The sequence below is a fragment of the Amphiura filiformis genome, chromosome 16, assembly GCF_039555335.1.
Source record: "Amphiura filiformis chromosome 16, Afil_fr2py, whole genome shotgun sequence".
NCBI classification, from domain to species: domain Eukaryota; kingdom Metazoa; phylum Echinodermata; class Ophiuroidea; order Amphilepidida; family Amphiuridae; genus Amphiura; species Amphiura filiformis.
In genome coordinates this window covers 15,393,935-15,400,625 of record NC_092643.1, presented here as the reverse complement: position 1 = coordinate 15,400,625, position 6,691 = coordinate 15,393,935, and positions in this window count along the sequence as shown.

Sequence of the window (6,691 nt, the reverse complement as noted above, 5' to 3'; positions counted from 1 at the left end):
TTAACTCACTCTTGTTTTTCTGCCCTTGGTTAATAAAGCTAAAAAGCTGATGGTGCCTTTTTCTAAGTTAGCATTTGGATAGTTGATACTCTGTTCAGTGAGGAAAACCTGGACGATATATAAACATGTAGCCTCTGGGCGAGACCATTGACATCAACGGATGCGGTATCCAATAGCAATAGCTGCGTTGGAATCTATCACTCGTGTCGTACAATTTCCGATATCATGATAATAATAGTCTTCACCTTAGCATTTCCGTATTGTACACGTAGGCCTATATCATATAATATTGCCTAGTATTGTTAAATATATTATGTCGTTGGTGTGCTTTAATCAGTTACCTTGTATAAAATTATAATCGAGACTGGTAACTTCTGGAGTTCGCGTTACATTTTGATCATGCTTAACGTGTATACTTTTGTTAAAACAAAAGAGGCCCATGTGGAAACCTTATGATTTAACTGTTGATTCATTGTTGTAAGTAATCATAAGATTATGTATTACATATAGCATGTCAGCGATTAAAATCGATTATAACATTGTGAACAAGCTGCATCTCCTAGTCCTTAACACTCCTGGTCGAAAACACTTTCTTTTATTTACACCAAGAAGTAAAGCATGAGTAAACACTTCGGTAAAAATAATTATTTTCCTTAATGGTCAGTCGAGTCATGTGGGAACTTCACACCATCTCGTGATATTCTTTGTATCATGTCGTCGATTCAATATCCTTCGAAGATGACGAGAAGCCTGAGCTTTATAGATGTCATCCAGGGATGTTGTATTCAGGCATTCACCATAGCACCAGACTCGGTGTCGATCAGGTCTATCCTCTACAAATAATGAAAACAAAATGGAATACGAAGTTGAATACCATCAATATAAATCGTCGACGAAGACAATATTGCGATGGTTATTTGATCATTAGTTGTATATACATTTCCTTGGTGATGGACTGGGTTGAACCTTGTACCTTGTCGACAGGTAACTTTATCTCGGAACCACTAAAATGTGACACCATTTGCTTGACGACAGTTCGCGCGACAATATCACCGCAGACAGTATACTGAGGTACATGTACAACATAAAAGTCTGATCGATGGCTCTGATTGATCAATATAAAACATACGATAATCGATGCACTCTTTCTTTTGTTAGATCTATATTTATAATAAAAAACATCAGGGCTTATCATTCATAATAAATTAAATATAGGCTTATAACTCTTGCAGAAATGTTTTTCCAATCAGCAATAAAAAATAATGATTACATGCACTTCAGGATTCTACAAGTTTGAAGATGACGTCAAACACAGTAAGGAAGTGGTCATGACTGACAAGTTATTCTCACTCGAACAAAAAATCTACCGTCACTCACCATTTATCACCATGTCTGTTTTCCAAGATGTTTCCGTAACCAGTTCGATACGTTGTATCCAAGAAAATAAATCTGATGATCATGCATGGCCTGTCATAATTATGAGTTGAAATGACATATTTCACAATACAAAATGGAGGATTAGGCCCCTACACATAAAATTGTTTGTTATTATATCTTATGCATCAGTGAGTTTGTGACCTAAATACCAGTCAAAATGGTCAAGCACTATAAAGCTAATTGCTAGAAACGAAATGTTTCTTGAAGTGACACACTCCTAAGTAAAAATGCATTATATCTTATGTTAATTATCTACCAGATACTGCTTTTTACTTGGGAACTAAACTGAAAAAGTATATGCGAAAGGCTAATAAAAGTGCATTATCAGAGATCATTTGGCATCCTCGAGCTAGGACTTTACTTTACGCCGCGGCAAGACTGGTCAGAAACCGGGTTAGAACCGGTGGTGGTGGGGGGGTCTTATACAAATGAAAATACACAGGGATGTACGGCGGATTCAGGTGCATTTTAGTTTAGTTTATTTAGTTTAGAATCGGGTGCATTTTTAGCTGTTTTGGTTTATTGATGGCTAGTGATAGTTTCAAAATTGTCTCAAAAAAGTGCCAATTTTTTATCGTTTTTTATAGCAAAGTTTGCGAAAATTGTTCACCTGGGAACCAAGGGAGAACAGTGCCAGTGCATTGATTGGTCACCACAGTTTAAATAATAAATAAATAAATAAATAATAAATAAATAAATTATTAAAATTATTGGCTTCCTTGTCTTATCAAGATCATTGTATTTTAAAATATCAAGAAGTACACTGCAATTTTTGTAGTTAAAATTGGAAAAAAATGATTGCTCCTGCCATCGCACTTGCCTCAGTTTAAAAAGTCAGTGGTGGAAAGTAGTCAGTGGAATTGTTTGTAATGGGATAATGTCCGTTGTTCCAACATGCTATCAAATGTTACCTCCTACTTTGTCGACTTCCATTGTACTTTTGTCAATATTTTGGAAAGTTTATTTACCCTTGTCCTCACGATTGAATTTGATCAGCGATTGTTATAAAATACGGTCAGTTGATATATAGACATGACGACTGAACGTTTGTCTGAAAAATATTATTAGAAAAGTAAAAAAGTTGGCCTATCTTTCATCGCTTTTCATTTTTTATGTCGATTCAATTCAATTCATTTCATTTCATTTCATTTCATTTCATTTCATTTCATTTCAATTCAATTCAATTCAATTCAATTCAATTCAATTCATTTCATTTCATTTCATTTCATTTCATTTCATTTCATTTCAATTCAATTCAATTCATTTCATTTCATTTCATTTCAATTCAATTCAATTCAATTCAATTCAATTCAATTCAATTCAATTCATTTCATTTCATTTCAATTCAATTCAATTCATTTCAATATTTTATTTGTTTTCATCTTGTCTCATACACAGAACACATGCAGAATAAGTGGTTAAAACGCAATAAAACATTTTCTCAAAAAATCATATAAGTTAATGTTGCATCTAGTACAGATTAGGAAAATATTTTAAAATAACTAATAACTATAACCAAATGGTAACTACTCCCCATTCCAGAAAAATACAGATTTTTTTTTTGGATTAAAAAATATTATACGGTTTTGCCAAATGAAACATAGCTTAATCCTAATCCTTTAGGTAGTCCTAACTGGCAATAAAAGTCAAATTTTAATGTTAGGTCAATTTTTGGAAATAAGGGCCAAAAACATGCCTTTGAAGGGTGTTTTGGACCTTTTTCGTATTCTGTAACAATCAGGCCCAAAGACTTGAACAAAGACTAATTTCAAGTTATGCATTCTAATTTTGGAAAACACATTTTCCAATCTTTTTCATAAGATAAGCAATTAACAAAAATAACATATAATATTAAAATTATGAGATAACTCTTAGCCTATACTCAAGATTTTGAATGCTTAGACTTGTGCCAAGTCTTACAATTTTGTCACTGCAATTGTAAGAAAACATGGACAATTGCATGTTTGTTAGACCCCTTTGCCAGATGTGTAATATTATTATTAATACAACATTTTTCAAGCTTTTATTTTGGAAACATTGTAAAAATGTTTCAAAAACACTTTTAGAGTAGTCGACAATTTAACATTTTCTGGTAACCATTGTGAGTACTTTAAAAACTTAAAGGTTTGTGTGTTTTACGTTTGCTGGGTAGAAAAATTTTACAATTTTGCACGTGTTAAGACACATACTTGCATGGTTCCATTCATTTCAAAATGGCAGGTGTCAAAATGCCAGTATTTTATCAGCCTAATGTCAAGAATTAATGAAAGTTGAGAAAACTGTCACTGATTCGATCAATCAATCGCGTTAATCGATTCTAGAATTTTGACAATTGAAACTATCAAAATTCAGATTTTCGAATATGTGCCCGGGAAATGCATATGTGTCAGATATTAGTTCTTTCATGGCGAAAAAAAGCGTAAAATGATTTTGGTTCCCTACATGTCCTCTGGCAATTACACTATGCTGACAAGTTTCTAAAAGTGTTGATTTGATAAAAGAAAATAAAATAAAATAAAATAAAATAAAATAAAATAAAATAAAATAAAATAAAATAAAATAAAATAAAATAAAATAAAATAAAATAAAATAAAATGAAATGAAATGAAATGAAATGAAATGAAATGAAATGAAATGAAATGAAATGAAATGAAATGAAATAAAATAAAATAAATGAAATAAAATAAAATAAAATAAAATAAAATAAAATAAAATGAAATGAAATGAAATGAAATGAAATGAAATGAAATGAAATGAAATGAAATGAAATGAAATGAAATGAAATGAAATGAAATGAAATGAAATGAAATGAAATAAAATAAAATAAAATAAAGCTTTCGACGCGTCTGTTCGGAAAGAGCCGAGTAGTACAGTAGGTGTTCAAACTAGGGAGGTAAATAACAATATTTACTGGGTGGGCAATTTAATTATTTTTTGCCCTCAAATCAGGGAAAATAATTTACTGGTTGGGCAGCTGTAATTAATGGCATCCATGCGCGTGGATTTTCCAAAATGTAGACCTGCTTTTTCGAAGAAATCGGCTAAGATGTAAAAAGTGGACTTCCCCCATAAATGGTTCTTTGATGGCTCTTGTTATTATATTTCTTAAAAAAATGAACATTTTTTTCCAAACTTGGCCGGTATGATGCTTTTCACTTTTGTTAAGAAAAATAACAGTTTGGAAGTTATGACTCATGAGTCTGAATGATTTAGTTTTGTCCTAAATATAAAAGTCGTATCCCAGCAAACACAAAACGTTTTCGACATCATTCGCAAAAGGTTATAAAAGGTTGTCAGAAAACGTTTAAATGTCGGGTTATATAAAGGGTATATTTAAAAAGTATAAAACGGTTTCATAACCTTAAAAAACATTTTTTGATGATCTACTGCTCAGCAAACAAAAATGTTTTACAGAAAACGTTTAAATGTCGGGTTATATAAAGGGTATAAAAACGTTTTAATAACATTCCAAAAACATTCTTGAAAACTTGATACAAAACATTGTAAACAGAAAGTTATTTTGGGGTCGAAAAAATACTTTGCGAAAAATGTTTGCCCAAAATATTTGCAATAACGTTTTAAAAACGTTTTCATGACCTTTATATAACCCGACATTTAAATGTTAGTAAAATGTTTTGAAAAAAACATTTTAAGAACATTTCTGTGTTTGCTGGGTTCAAATATTTTAACATAATGTTATTTAAATATTGTCAAAATATTTGGCAAAAATGTTTGCAAAAATAGTTTACAATAACATTTTTTGAAAACATTAAAAAATATTGTTGTAGTTTGTTTTCATACAAAACGTTTGAAAACGTTATCATGACCTTTATATAACCCGGCATTTTAACGTTATTAAAACGTTTTTACCTAAACCAAAAGCCAAAATATAACTGATTTAAAACGTTTTTAAAACATTTTTGTGTTTGCTGGGATACTCAAATATTTATACATTTCACTTAAATTAAACATTTAAAAATCTTACACCAATCACTCACTCAATATACTCCTTGGTAGGAAAAAGAAAATGTGCTGATTTATAACAGTGTCCTGATGTGGTGTGCACAAAGGGTGCCCATTTTTTGTGGGCAAAATAATTGACTGAGTAGGCATTTTGGGCAATGGGCAAGTTGAACAGTACTGGGTGGGCAAAATAGTTTACTGGGTGGGTAAATTCCCACCAATTTACATGTTACTCACCTCCCTGTTTCAAACCAATGTGTAAAAACTGTACATAACATAAGGGTAAATTGGGGGTAAATGGAATGCTTAAGCAATAAATCACTTTCTGTGATCGGGAGGGTATCCATATATATGATTTTTGTTTGTTTCAATAAGTAGATAATATGTTTTTACGACTTGTTTTAACATATAAACTCCCATTTTATGCTTTATTTCTTGTACTCGGTCCAAATACATATGAATGATCATGGTGTTCCAGTTACCCCAACAAACTGGGGTAAATGGAACAGAGGGTGGGTAATTGGAACAAGGGGCATTACTTGCAAGGAGCCTATATTCATAGCTATATTTACATTGAAAAGACATCAGAATATTTGATTTAACATATATTTTGTGACTAAACAAAGGAATAACAACAATAATTTTGTTTTCATGTGTTTTTTTATAAACATGGTAAATTACCACGTACAAATACACTTTCTCTTGGTACATAACAGAAATAAATGGTTTTCAGATTTTTAAAAAATCAATAGGGAGCCTAATCTACCATGAATTAGTTATTTGTAGTACCGGTATATAATTTCATAATATTTAAACCAATTAGTAAAAAAATATTCACATGTTATATGTATTTGAAGTCAATCAACTGTGTTCCATTTACCTCAAATGGATCTGTTGTGGGGTAAATGGAACACCAAACTAATTAATTAGCTAATTAGCATATTCATTTGCATGTAGGCATATAGAGGAATATAATATCATTGATCTGGTTTAGAAGGCTTGAGAGTATTTATTTTAATACGCCATATAGGCCTACATTTTGTTAGTGAAAATGAAGACTAATTGATACAAATTTTGATGCCAAAGTTGAGTGCCCCGGGATAGCTAGACCATTTTAAGGTTTGCAAATGGCATGTGCAAAGGGGTGGGGGATTTTTGGCAGGCCGAAAAAAAAGGGCCGGGGGAGACAAGCGAAAGCGGGCCAAGAGGGGGTGGGGGCGATTTTGGCACACCATTTGGGAATTTTATCCCACAGAGGTGGGGGGCGGGGGCTCATATTAATATTGCACAG